The sequence below is a fragment of the Cricetulus griseus genome, chromosome 2 (genome assembly GCF_003668045.3).
Source record: "Cricetulus griseus strain 17A/GY chromosome 2, alternate assembly CriGri-PICRH-1.0, whole genome shotgun sequence".
Lineage (NCBI taxonomy): Eukaryota > Metazoa > Chordata > Mammalia > Rodentia > Cricetidae > Cricetulus > Cricetulus griseus.
The window spans coordinates 126,152,112-126,167,448 of NC_048595.1; the positions used below are offsets into that span (position 1 = coordinate 126,152,112).

At 41.2% G+C, this 15,337-nt stretch overlaps 1 pseudogene; it reads left to right on the plus strand.

Annotated features, from left to right (window-relative positions):
* Positions 1-273: 273 nt before the first annotated feature.
* Positions 274-997, plus strand: LOC100761674 (annotated as a pseudogene).
* The last annotated feature ends 14,340 nt before the right edge of the window (positions 998-15,337 follow it).

The following is a 15,337-nucleotide window of genomic DNA, read 5'->3' on the forward strand; positions in this document are numbered from 1 at the left end:
ATAATCAATGTATCCACACCCACTCAAATTCCTGGGTGACTACTTAGATCAGTGGTTCTCAACGAGTGGATAAAGACCCTCTTGGTGGTCAAATGACCCTTTCACTGTGGTTGCCTAAGACCATCAGAAAACACAATTATTTATACTACAATTCATAACAGTAGCAAAAATACAGTTATGAAATAGCGACAAAAATAATTTTATGGTTGGGGGTCACCATGACATGAGGAACTATATTAAAGGGTGGCAGCACCTTCTGGTTTTGGTTTCATGCTGGACAGAGCTGGCTTCAGGCTATTCCAAAGGTTTTACCCAAACATGGATAGCAGACCAAATCACACGATTTATATCAACAATATGAATGATAAAATTAAAAAAGAAGAATTGAAGAGATCCCTGTATGCCCTATTTTCTCAGTTTGGACACATGGTAGATATTGTGGCTTTAAAGACCATGAAGATGAGGGGGCAGGCTTTTGTTATATTTAAGGAACTGGGTTTATCCATAAATGCTTTGAGACAGTTACAAGAATTTCCATTTTATGGTAAGCCAATGCAAATTCACTATGCAAAAACAGATTCCAATATAATATCTAAAATTGGTAGCACTTTCACTGACAAGGAAAAGAAAAAACAAAAGAAAAAAAGCTGAAACCATGGAACAGGCTGCAGCAGCTGCAAACAAAAAGCCTGGGCAGAGAACACCAAATTCGGCTAATACTCAAGGAAACGCAGCACCAAATCTTCAGGTCCCTGATTATCCTCCAAATTATATCCTATTCCTTAATAATTTACCAGAAGAGAGGAATGACATGATGTTATCCATGCTGTTCAATTAGTTCCCTGGTTTTAAGGAAGTTCAGTTGGTACCTGGGAGGCATGGCATTGCATTTGTGGAATTTGAAAATGATGGGCAGGCTGGAGCTGCCAGAGGTGCTTTACAAGGGTTTAAGATCACACCATTTTATGCTATGAAGATTACCTATGCCAAGAAATAACATTTGGATTAGCCAGTTTGAAAGGACTTGATATTATTTATAGTGTTTATTTTCATAACATTTGGTCAAGTCATTTTAATGGTTGCAAGTGAAAGTGAAGTTTGGGAGAAAGAGGCACCTAATTTTTTTGGTTTTGTTTGTTTGTTTTTGTTTTGGTGAACTGTGAAATCTGAAGCCTTAATTTTGTACAATAAACTTTTATTTGTAAAAAAAAAAAAGGGGGTGGCAGAATTAGGAAGGTTGAGAACCATTGCCTTTGATAAGTAAATGTTCCTCTATCGATCTGCTCTGATTTGATGCTCAGCCTAGGGGAGTTTATACCCAGTGATACTGCCCACAGATGGCCGAGGGAAATGTGTAATGAATATAACTTAAGTAACAAGAAGATCGAAAAATTCATGAATGATTTAAGAATTTAGACTAGTGCAAAGGGGTGGAAAGTGGCTTAATCATTGCAATAGTAACCCTAACTAGGACAATTACCACATTCTAGTTCCATACTGACACTAGAGGCCATGTGGATGTTTGTGGTCTGTGCTATTGTCAGAAGCCATGTGGAATGCCATAATCTGTGCTCACACTCACTGTAAAGGGCAAGGAAACTACTTCTGCAGTAGTATTAATGATTGTAGACTCACAGTTGAGAAAGGGGCATGGAAGGCTTCTATGACAACTCCACTCCACCCGCACAAAAGTAACAGCCAGACAGAAAGCCATCAAAGAGAACTCTTAAAATTTTTGATAAGAATGCTAAAGTGTAGCTCTCCATAATTGAAGGCTTCTGATGGGGTTGCAGGTGGGGAAGGGCTCAGTGGGTGAAGGCTCTATGATGGCATATAAGGTAGTCATCAATCTCATTATAGAGGAAGGGCATTTAAGGTAGCCTCTCCACTATTGCTTAGAATCTTAGTGCCAGATTTCTCTTTTGACCTATAATGCCTCCCTCTATTAATATATCTCTTTTCTTGCTGTCTTTATTCTTCCCTCCACTCAATCTTCCTGATCCCTCATGTTCTCCGCCTCCTTTCCCTTCCTCCTCCTTCCCTGCCCTCCATGCTCCCAAATTGCTCAGGAGATCTTGTCCCTTTCCCCTTCTTCAGATGTTGATATATGCCTCTCTTAGGGTCCTCCTTGCTGCCTAGTTTCTCTGGGGTTGTGAATTGTAGGCTAGTTATCCTTTGCTCTAATTCTAATATCCACTTATGAGTGAGTACATACTACGTTTTTCTTTCTGGGTCAGTCAGGATGGTTTTTTCTAGTTCCATCTACTTGCCTGTGAATTTCAAGATTTCATTGTTTTTTTTCCCATGAGTAGTACTCCATTGAACAAATAATGCTGCTATGAACATAGTTGAACATATGTCCTTGTGGTGAATGTGCATCCTTTGGGTATATGCCTAAGAGTGGAATTGCTGGATCTTGAGGTAGACTGATTCCATTTTTTTTGAGAAACCACCATACTGATTTCCAAAGTGTCTGTACAAGATTTCACTCTATTCAAGAACATATGAGAAAAATCATCTACCATGATCAAGTAGAATTCATTCCAGAGATGCAAGGATGGTTCAACATACAAAAATCTGTCAATGTAATCCACCATATAAACAAAATGAAAAAGAAAAACCACATGATCATCTCATTAGATTCTGAAAAAGCCTTCAACAAAATTCAGCACCACTTCATGATAAAGGTCTTGGAGAGATCAGGGATAACAGGAACATACCTAGACATAATAAAGGCAATATACAGCAAACCGACAGTCAACATTTAGCCAACTGAATGGAGAAAAATTCAATGGGATTCCTCTAAAATCAGGAAAAAGACAAGATTTTTCACTCTCTCCATATCTCTTCCATATTATACTTGGAGTTCTAGCTAGGGCAATAAGACAACAAAAGAAGATCAAGGGTATACAAATTGGAAAGGAAGAAGTCAAACTTTCACTATTTGCAGATGATATGATAGTTTACATAAGTGACCCGAAAAACTCTACCAGGGAACTCCTACAGCTGACAAACACCTTCAGCAAAGTGGCACAATACAAGATTTACTCAAAAAACAAACAAACAAACAAAAGCCAGTAGCCCTCCTATATATAGATGATAATTGGGCTGAGAAAGAAATCAGAGATGCATTTACTCTTTTTAATGACATAAGTTTTTAAATGAAAAGATGTGCTTAGAAAATTCCCAGGCAGTAACAATTATATGAGAAATAAAAACCAGTGAAACTGAAATAATAGCTGAAGATACTGCAAGGGAGGGGCTTGCCTGCTGAACCTTGCTTGGAAGCAGGAGATAAGTCTTGGGCCTATAGGCAGGAAATCTGAACTAAAACTCAACATGAAGTCAGATGATGCAGTGCCAAATTAATAACAAGTGAACAGGAAACAGCCCATCAGGTTCAGAAAGGGGTTAAAAATTTTCCATGACACCCTCTGGTCTCCAAATTCTTCCCTATGGCACCCTGGAACCTTTATGTAGCTGTGAAAGCATAAAATGTGGCATCCAGAGCTGTTTCCTGATCCTAGCATGGTCCTCAAGCAAATGCAACACTTCTCTTGCAGAACTCCATTGTCACCACCCCAGGTGGCTTTGCAGGGATTTTCAAAGATTAAATCCGAAATGAAGGCAGATTGATACTATAAAATAGTAAAGCATATGGGAAAACCAGAACTATGAAAGAGAATCAACAAATGGCAAGTGGGTAAATTTGGAACTTTGAAACACTATAATTCATGAAAGAGAATTATTTTTAGAAAGGTTTTTAAATAGGACTTAAAGGGGAAAGTAGAAGAGTCTCTGAAGAAATGATTGGGCTATTTGGGAATGGAATGAAGTAGAACTTTTAGAAATCAAATTTAAACAAGAGCTGAAAGTCTATGGCAGAGATAATATCTGTATACCATATATCTAATCAGTCACTTGTGTCCAGAATATATTAAGAAATCTTCTAAACCAACATCTCAATTCAGAAATCGCAGAAATACTGCAAAGACAAACTTGCGAAGAACCAACATATCTGGTTATTAGATAAGTGCAGCTTAAACACATATGGGAAATGACGTCATGCCTGCTAAAATGGTTAACATTAAAAATAAAGCCCTCTGACAATGCTAAGCGCTGGCAAAGATGCAAAGACACCAGGTTTCTAGGATATTGCAGGTACAGCCACACTGTAAATCAGTTTGTAGTTTTAGTAAATTAAACACAGTTGCATGACAATCAACATGTTTGTTCTTATAGAAACATAGCCTAGATGTTCATGCAGCTCTATGTACTCTCACAAATCCAGACACATCTTATTTGCTCTTCAACAGGAGGAGAAAACAACCTCTGGCAATACAATAAACACTAGTAAGCAATGAAAAGAGATGAGCTGCAATACACATGACTTAGATTGCTCTTTATATCACAGTCTAAGTGAAATTGTCAGCTTCAAGGGCCACATGTACTGTGTAATTCCATTTATGGAGATCTCCCAAAGTTACAACCAGTTAGAGAGGGAAAGCAGATGAGTAGTCATTAGGGGATAAAGAAAGAGAAGGCAGTATGTCTATGAAGACACAGAAATGAAGGAGTTCTTCTGTAATGATAGGTCAATTCTGTATGTCACTTGTGGTGGTAGTTAAATGAATCTATAGTTTTAATAAATGTTATCAAAAGTATATACAAAGATACTGATATATGAATATATGCAAAAACTGTGACATCGTATTATACCAGATAACATGGTACCAATCAACATCTTGACCTCACCATTGCATTAATATAGGGTCACACTGGGGAAGCTGCATTGTGAGTACATGGAAACTTTTATCTCCTATTTTTACAGCTGATTGTTGTGATTCTATAATGCTTGAAAACTAGGGATATATATATATATATATATATATATATATATATATATATGATGAATAGGTTATAAGCCAAAAAGAAGAGTGACTGTAGAAAAATCCTTCTGTACACTGTGACTATATATTACTCCCATTAAAAGAACTGACGGGTAGCCAGGCAGGAAGTATAGGTGGGGCAGCCAAACTGAGAATGTTGGGGGGGGAAGGGAGGAGTCAGTGGAGTCACCAAGAAACACAGAGGGAGCAAGACGCTTAATAGAAATTAATTAATAGAAATGAGTTGGTTTAAGTTGTAAGAGCTAGTTAGTAATACAGCCAAACATTTACAATTAATATTAGGTCTCTGTGTCTGTTACCTGGGAGCAGTTTTTGGGACAGAAACTTCCAACTACAGTGAGAGGCTGACAAAATGGCTTAGTGGATAAAGGCACTTGATATACAAGCCGAGTGGGATAACTTTGGTGCCCAGTTTTCCTCTGACCTCCACAAACATGCTGTGGTACACATACTCACAAACATATAAGGATCCCCCATAAAATAATAATTTTAGAGGAGGAAAACAAAATTAATGAACTGAAAAATTGATTTGAGAAAAGTAATCTGAATTTAGCTCAGGGAAGCGAAGAGATGAAAATATAAGCATTGGTGAAACAGAGGACAAAGCTCTGAGATGCCCAGCATAAACCTAATGTGGTTGTCATTTTCATTGCATAGATCCCAGGCTAGTCTCAGACTTGTTACATGCCTGGGGATGACTTTGGACTTTTGGTCATATTGTGTCCACTTGCCGAGTGGGATTACAGGTTTGAGCTACTACACACAGTTTCTGCAGTGCAGGGATTGAACCCAGGGCTTTGTGCATGCTAGGCAAGCACTGTACCCACTGAGATACAGCTTCAGCCTCATTGATGAAGTTTTATAAAAGAATAATTAGAAAAAATAAAAGAAAGAGAATATTTCACTATGTAATGGCTGAGAAACTTACAAATTTGTTGAAAGATATAACCCTGAAGACTTGAGAAGCACAGCTATTTATAAACAGAATTAAATAATAAACCAATTTGTAAACATAGTGACTAATGAATACCAAAGAAAAAGAGTTTAAAACTAGCTTGTGTGTTTTGTTCATTGCAAATCATAGTTTTCTTTACAGTGAAAAAAAAAAACATCACTTGGTTATTCTCTTGTGTTTATCCTAAACTCCCTAAGCCAAATGCACTGAAACCTAGACCATCCAATGCTGATTACTTGGGGAAAGTTACAATACACCCGGTACCGTAGAAACAGTGCAGTTTGGGTTATGGGAGCCTTAAGCACTGAGTAGGGGAGCTAGGCAGAAACTTGAGAAGCACATGCTAGGCTGTGGAGTTTCACTTAGCTTGTTTCCACTGCTATAAACACTGAGTGAATCCAGCTCACTGATTCCATCCGTGGAGTGGGGAAGGTTACAGGCTCAGTTCATGCATTCCTTCTTTACCCACCGGAACAGCAGTGAGCTGAGAAAGAAACTGACCCAGTGAAAAATCGCACAGCCCTGTCTATCTTCAACTGTTATAACTAGTGGTTATAACTTTTCAGTGTCTCAGGAAGTTCTAGCAGGAATGTCAGCCCTGCCTTCGGTGACTTACAATGTGGAGTAGTGGGCTAACATTTGGAAGCTCAGGTTCTTTTTCAGAGTTTCCTTTTTTACCCATCTCTAAAATGTCTAAAAATGGAAGCACAGTATGCTGTTTATCTCATAAGAAGTAGAGTGGTATCACCTTAGTTCACAAATGTATAATTTTATCTCATAAGCTGTAGGGAGAATGGAAACTATTGCTTCATGTATTTTCTGCAAACACTTACTGGGAGTGATCACTGTCAAATCAGAGAAGGCACTCCTCGAGAAGTGGCTGTAGAAGTGGCTGTCAAATCCTTGGTGAATAAGGACATCAGACTTACACAAAAGCAGACACATGTTCATTGAGCGTGCACTTAAGAGTGTGCAAGAAATGGACTTCTGTGCATAGGTGCTCTTCCATGGGACTTCAGTGATTGTCCTCATTGGAAACCTCCGTATGATATCAGCCTATGGTTCTGATTGACAAAGACTGCCACAGGCTGCAGACAGAATGACTCTGAAGTCTTCCGCCCCAGGACTATGAATGACCTGAATGAACTATCCAGGGAGCAAGGGTGACACTGCTTTCAATACTTTAGTGTGTGGACGAGAAGTTCTCAGGATCTATGGTTGGGTCTGCTTTGTTCTGAGGACTGAGGTCATGTTGATGTCATGCAAAGAAGATTCCAGAGATCACAGAACATTTTTTCCTTCCTGCCTGCCTTTCTCTTTCCTTCCCTTCTCTTTCCTTCCCTTCCCTTCTCTTTCCTTCCCTCCCCCTCCCTCCTTTCTTTGAAAATTTGTTTTACTTTTAGTTGTATGCATATGTATATAGGTATATGTATGTGAGTGCAGGTGCCTAAGAAGCCCAGAGGGAGGCACTAGATTCCCTGGAGCTAGAGTTACAGGCAGTTGTTAGCCATCTTGCTTGGTTGCTGGGGACTGAACTTCGGTTCACTGCAAGAGCAGTTTGTGCTCTTAATTGCTGAGCAATCTTTCTAGCTCCCTTCTCCCTTTCTTCCTCTTCCTGCTTCCTTCCTCGGTGCCTGGGATGGAACTCAAGGCCTCAAGTGCTCTATAGTTGAGCTACATCACCAATCCAACCAGAGGTGAGTGGGTCTTTTCCTAGTTTAGTTGCATATACTAATTGGATAAAATAACATAGTGACATTCTCATCCATGCATATTCTATGCTTTCATTGCATCCACCTCCCCCATTGCCTCTATACTTTTTCTCTATCCCTCAAGGTCTCTTTCCAAATAGCTTGGGTGAATTTTTAATAAGTAAAGGTTTGACTTACAAATCTTGAAATTTGCAGAAAAATGGATGGAATTAGAAGAAACCATTCTGAACGAGGTAACCCAATCACAAAAAGACAAACATGATATATATTCACTCATATGCGGATTTTAGACATAGAGTAAAGGATTACCAGCCTACAATCCACACTGCCAAAGAAGCTAGTAAACAAGGAGGACCTTAAGAGAGATATACATGGTCCCCTGGAGAAGGGGAAAGGGTCAAGATCTCCTGAGCAAATTGGGAGCACAGGAAGGGGGGAGGGAGCTAGAGAACGAGAAGGGGAGAAGAGGAGGGATGCAGAGGACATGAGGGAGCAGAAAGGTTGAGTTGGGGGAAGAATAGAAGAAGACAAGAAAGGAGATGCCATAGTAAAAGGAGACATTTTAGGTTTACAGAGGAATAAGGCACTAGGGAAAGGTCTGGAAAGCTACAAAGATGACACCAACTAACAATCTAAGCAACAGAGAAGAGACTACCTTAAATGCCCTCCCCTGATAATAAGATTGATGACTGTCTTATATGCCATCCTATAGCCTTCATCTAACAGCTGGTGAAAGTAGAAGCAGACACCCATAACTAATCACTGAACAGAATTGGAATCTAGTCGCAGAGAAGGATGAGTGAAAGGCAAAGGGGTCCAGACCATGCTGGTGAAACCCACAGAAACAGCTGACCTGAACATCTGGGAATTCTTGCTCCCCAGACTGATAGCTGGAATACCAGCATGGGACTGATCTAGACCCCAGGAACATGGGTTTCTGCGAGGAAACCTCAGAAATCTACAGGACCTCCTGTAGAAGTTCAGTACTTATCCCTAGCATAGGTGTGGACTTTGGGAGCCCATTCCATATAGATGAATACTACCTGAGCCAAGACACACGGGGAAGGGCCTAGGCCCTATCCCAAAGGATACGATAGACTCTGATGACACCCTATGGAAGGCCTCACCCTCCAGGGGGAGCAGAAAGGATATGTGATAGATAGGGTTTTAGTTGGGGGAGTGGTAGGGGGGAACAAGAGGGAGAAGGGAGCTGGGATTGTCATGTAAAACAATCCTGTTTCTAATTCAAATAAAAAAAGTTTGGGAAAAAAGGTTTGACCTACAATTCACAATAGAGATACACATGCAAGACTTTCACATCATTATACTAATTGACATTCACCTGTACTGTTGGCTCATCTCCGAGGCTTTCACGAAACCCTTTTCTCTTTCTTCCACCTCTTCCTTCATTTGTTTTCTCTCTTACATCATTTATTCAAATCATTAAACTCCTTTAAAAACCTGCCATTAAATAAAAGCAAGGAGAAATGGAAAATCACTGGCAAATGTAAGGAATGACTAGAAATCCTGACTAGCCAATACATGTGTGTATTTTGCTCATCATCACACATCACACCAATAAACTACAGCTGTCTGACATGGCAGCTGCCTTTGAAAAGTAAACATTATGGCAATAAATGTTCTAAAATGACATGAAAGTATTCTCCTCCCCCAGATTTCCCAAACAGATGATTCTCATCTGGTTTTCCCAGGCAGTATAGGACTCCTCCAGGTTACATCTTTGCTTTACAGGCTCTCCAGGCTGTTTATTTCTGTGCTCACTGCAGCTGTTAGATTTTGGCTACATAATTGCTTTTTCTTCCAGATAATCTCACTTGTCAAGGGACCTGCTCACCGGTTCTCAAAGTCAGTGTGCAAAACAGGATGACTCTTGTGTTCTGTTCTTTGTGTTAATGTTGTAGTGACTTCCAGGCCTGATCAAAATATTTTCAAGGATGCTAATTACATTTCTATGGACCATCAACATAAAGTCTGTAGAATAAATGAGAAAATGTGCCTCAGACTTTATCACAACAATTTAAAATTATTTGGAGCAAAGGATCTGGAGACTGAAGGCAGTGCAATTCTGTTTGGGACTGGTTGTCAAAGCAGTGGGAAAGTGCTGAGTGCTAATCTGTCTGCCTTTGAGCAGGGCATTTCTCCTTTATCTTCAAGTAACCATACGACTGACAGAGTGGTACTAACAGCCAACTTTACAGATAAAACCAAGGGATAAAGAGGACAAGGCATTTTCAAGTTCCCACAGTTAGAGTGTAAGAATTCTGCATTCTACATTGTGAATCAGGGCATCCTGGTTCCAGAGCCTGCATATGAACCTGTATACCTCAGGAAAGCTCTCTTTCCCCACACTGATGTATTTTAGAAGCTCCTCATCATACAGACTTTATTATAGATAAAAAGGTAGACATCTCCTTTTCCCACTTCATCTAAGGCCCCCGCCCCCGTCAACTCCTCAACACCTCGTTCCATTCTCCACAATCACAATAAGTGGGAGAAGTCCTCAAAGAGTGCCCAGCTCCAGACAGTCCCTTCCCAAAGAATCCCTACTAATCAAAATGATCTGGTCTCTGTCTTCCAGATGTTTATAATTTGAACTTGGAACAATCCAAGGAGGCATAGAACAAGAGCATACAAGCAGGAGAGAAAAACAGAGTTTATATCAACTTTACAGCCAATCTATGAGATTTAAGACGTGTAACTGGCAAGCTGCCTTCAGGGAAAGTCCAAAGTCAAGTTCCAAAAGGATTTGTCTCCTTGTGGTGACAGCTGTGAAATGGCACTGCATTCGGAATGCTTAAGTAAAGCATCTTACAGTCTTATGCATCATTTTACCTTTCTCTGGTCAATTTGACTGTAATTTTCCATTAACTCGCCTTCCTCCTTTGTGTCTGCTTTTATCACTTTGGTCCAAATAATGGTCCATTTAAGGGACCTAGTGGAACGTTGTCTTAGAACTGTCATTTGCACTTCATCAGTTGAGGCGAGCACAGGCCTGGTCGCCCTGCATCCCTGCTTGGCAACTATCCATGGTCCCAGGGCATTGTTCTGTAGTTGCACACAAACCTGATTTCAGCTTCTGCTCTTGTTTTGTCTCTGAGGTGCTGACATGGGCTCGAGATTAAGAGGAAGAGAGAGAGAAAGAGAGAGGGGGTAAGGAGGGAGAGAGAAAGAGAGAGAGCAGCCTGAGGATCTGGGGAATGGAAAACATGGCCCCCATACACAAAGTGAGGGAAGGCAGAGCAAGCCGTACCTCTATTAAACAGAACAGAGCATGGATGACAATGTGATGTGATCCGTGAACACCCTGAAGAGCACGAGAAAAGCTACCCCACATCACCAGGCAGAGGAGGACCAGACAACAACTTCAGGGCAAAGCCTAACTGTGGGCATCCTTAAACAATGGAGGTGATCAAGGGCACCGCTGCCCTCTGCTGCTGGATTTGATTTAATTAAACATGGTAGGTTCGGGGAGAACTCACAGACCATCCTCCACAAATTAGGTCTTTATACTTTTAAAGTTATTTTCAACACAGTCTTATGAAGGAGATGTCTTCACTCGTTTTAGTACACATTCTTAGACATTTCACCTTTAAAATGAAGGCTAGTCTAGGCTTGGTGGTGCCTGCAGTCCTAGCTAGCTGAAAGCTTGAGTCTGGACGATTGCCTGTTCAAGGCCAACCCGGGCAACTTAGTGAAACTATGTCAGAAAGAAAGAAAGAAAGAAAGAAAGAGAAGAAAGAATGAGGAAGGGAGAGAAAGAAAGGAAGAAAGAGAAAGGAAGAAAGAGAAAGGAAGAAAGGGAAACAGAAAGGAAGGAAGGAAGAAAGGAAGGAAGGAAGGAAGGAAGGAAGGAAGGAAGGAAGGGAGACCTGGAGATGAAACTTAGTGGTTGAGTGCCTACCTAGAATGTGAGGACTTAAATTCAATGCCAGGACAGAAAGCAAATGTGAAACCCAGGACTGAGCATGGTGGTATAAGCCTATGATTGACAATGCTCAAGAGGAGTGAGGAGTCAGAAGATGGGGGTGGTATGTTTGTGGCAGCCTGGAGTACATAGCTCTATCTTTTCTCAAAACAAACAGACAACAGACTCCAGAGAAATACTGTAACTTCATAAGATACACAGAGTGAAGTCATTAGGGTATAAGTTCCACCAGGAATGGAGCCACCATTCAAATCACCGCCATCTCTGCCTACATCACAAGTTTAGAGAGGAGAAGTATATCCTTAACAAACAAGGAATAAGTGAATGGAGCCCAGTGTCAGAATCAAGTCCCCGTGTCCATACACATTCCAGGTAAAACAGCCAACTGCTTCTCACATAGACTCACTCCAAGGCAAGGAATTGCCCTCCTACCAACTGGTTTAGATTTATTTTGAAAAGCAAGATCAGAGCAGTGTTAATGGGGTGGAGGGTTCAGCAAATAGTAACTTTATCTCGCAAATTACCTCACTGATGAATCAGTGAAACAATCAAGTCGATCTGAGGTGAATTCATCTTTTAAGGAGTTTGGCTTTTGAGGTCCATGTGTATTGCAAAACTTACCAGCAATTAAGTATGTATGAAATTGAAGAAGCATACTTCAGGAACGAAGTATGCCACACCCTTCCCAAGAGACAACCGTGGCCAACTTGTTTCAAATTCTAGGACACACTTTTTTATGTTGTTCTGGAGAAAATTATTTTGGTAAGGTGGCATTCCTATGTTTTTATTTCAGAAAACAAACTCAAGGGGAAAAAAAGCATCACTAGAAGCAAATTGTTAGAATTTGAAAGGAGACTTGTATGTAACTTCTTTTAGATATATATTTTGAGACTTTTTAAAGAAAAAAATCTGAGAGGCGTTTTCCTAATAAGGAAAGAAGTTGCTACATTCCTTTTCTATTTATGTTTTCTAATTGTTTCGACTATGGGGCTTCTTTCATTTGGCCCAAACTGAGCTCTGGGCAGCGAAGCTGGGTGGTCCCTGAAAGGAAGCAAATTTCAGCTCTGCTTCCAGTCAGATGCGAGGCTGGGGGTCAGCTGAACCTTCCAAATGTTGGTTTCCCCATCAGTCAACCAGGACCATAGCCACTGTGAAGGTTAGTTTAAAAGATAAAAGGAGACAGTTATAAATTTTAAATCATTTGGTGAGAAATCTAAACTCATTGCAGATTGTAAAATATTATCAATGCCCCTTTCCCAAAAGTTGCTTCTTCTGATGCTCTCCCATCAGAATGATCTTCCCGGCAGTCAAAGCTGCCGTGGGTTTTCTTCCGCTTGTCCTTCTCAGGAAACAGAATTGAACCACTTTTTAAGAGCCTTGCGGGGCAGGACTTCCCTTCAGCACTGAGACAGGAAGCCTGTCTTCACTCCTTTGTAGGCTCTTGGGTGTCAGTGACTGCTTCTTGGGGACTTCCAGGTTCCTGAGCCTTTGAATCCCTGGAAGCTTCCAGAGTCATTTATTCCCTGTAGCTCTCAAAGTAGGGGAGGGATTCCAAATTGGTATATTTCCCATAGGAATTTTTTTTGACGGGGGGGGGGTTTGAGACAGGGTTTCTCTGTGGCTTTGGAGGCTGTCCTGGAACTAGCTCTTGCAGACCAGGCTGGTCTCAAACTCAAAGAGATCCACCTGCCTCTGCTTCCCAAATGCTGGGATTAAAGGCTTGAGCCACCAATGTCCAATTTCCCATAGAAAAAATTAAAAGATAAAATCATAGCAAACAAACTAGGAAACCCATTGACACCCGAACCCTGGTCTGTGGCTTTTTCAGAGATGAGCTGAGAGTGCAGTGCTCTTCTGGGACCCACAGAGTACTATGCTTGGAATCAGGCCTGGCTCAAGCTCAGCCAGTTACTTTCCTACTGGTGTATGCAATGAGTCTGCTTTCTGCCTGTGCCAGGAGCCAAATCTCCACCCGGGCTAACACAACCACGGTCTCCCTGATCAGCACAACCCTTCAGCTGTCGGAGTTCAAGTGCAGATGTAGCAGACCACAGGAAGAACACAGATACTGGGAAGTCCCCATTGCTAGGGCCTAGGTTCACAGTTGAGGAATATCTGGAGAAAGGTAATTGTCTATGACAATGTTTGGCAATCACCATCTACCACAATAATAAAAACAGTTGGTGCTGGAGAGATCTCTCAGGCATTAAGAGCTCTGGATGTTCTTCCAGAGGACCTGGTTTCAATTCTCAGCACCCGCATGGCAGCTCGCAACTGTCTGACACCCTCACACAGACATACACACAGGCAAAATGCTAATGCACATAAAATAAAAATAAGTTATTTTAAATGTTTAAAACATAACAACAATAATAAAACAGTTACCATCTCCCCCTTTATTGTATGGGATGCCTTTCAAGACCCCCATCTTGAAACTCTGAACAGTACTGAACCTTACAAACACTACATTTCATTCTTGCCATAGACTTTAGAAATCTCAGCATGCTAATTTCTCCTTTCTGCCCTTATCAAGTCAAGAACTTTCACCTTATCACTTAAGAGAACCAATTTACAGTTTCTCTTGGGCATGTCTGAACTACAAACATCATTACTCAAGCTTTGGAGCCACTATTAAGTAAAGTAAGTGCTACTTGAGCACATGAACTTATATTCTGAGACAGTCCATCTGCAGAGATAACTACTAACGTATATAGTGTGGATATGTTAGATAAAGATATTAACATCCCAGAAGGGAGGGGAGGTGATGGCGTGTTTCATTATACTACTCAGAACAGTACACAATTTAAAGCACATGTATTGTTTATTTCTGGAATTTTCCATTTAATATTTTCAAGCCACAGTTAACTATGATCAGCTGAATTCATAGCAAGTTAAACATGAATGACAGTATTCTTTAAATACAGCATCTCATTGTTCATAACAGTTAACCCTTCCTTTTTTGGTCCATCTTTTGCAGGTGTGTAAACCGAGGAATTGAGGTCTCTATGCAAAAGATTCACTGAGTGCTTTCTAGTTTTCAGATATTGGGCAGATACTGCCAAGTTGCTGACGAACTTGCGGCCAAATAGCATTCACAATACATTGTCACCGGCAGGATGCAAATGAAGATCCGCTTCCTTGAGGTGTTAGCCTTTGTCATTGACCTGTGTATTCAGTCAGTCAGCAGCAGAGCTGTGCACACCTACTGTGTGCTGGACACTGTGCCAGTGCATGACATGAATTGGGCCTTAGGTACCTATTTCCTGTCCTCCTGCTGCTTTAACATTCCTGGCCTGCTTGGTAGACACCTTGCCAGGGTAGCAGATTTGTCTCCCCTCTCTCAAGAAGCCATGCCACTACCTCCAGTTCTGAGATCATCCTATAACGTATTTTGGTGATTTTTATTCTCGTTCGAGGACAAAAGCATTTTCTTTGTTAGAGGAAATGCCAGTTCTGAGGAGATGAGATCACTTATAAATGGCACGTATTTCCTGTGCCTTCCAAAGTGGGTACCCCCTAAGGTCTGGCCTCTGGCGCTGCATGACACAGACTAGTGAAGGTTGAAAGGGGGTTGGTTGTGCGCTGGGCTGCGTCAGCGCCTCTCCAAGATCTGCCCACATCATGGTGCGTCAGCTGCCCACGCGTTACTTAGGCTGAGGACATAGCTCTCTGACCTCCTTTACCGGACTGTGCGCGGCATGTGTATAGATTTGATTAGCGTTGTTGGATGGCTTTGATTCCTGCCGCGGCAGGAAGCTGGGTGCTCTGCACAGACGCCCTCGGCCTGCCTAAATCAACGGGGTTAGCAGGCCCC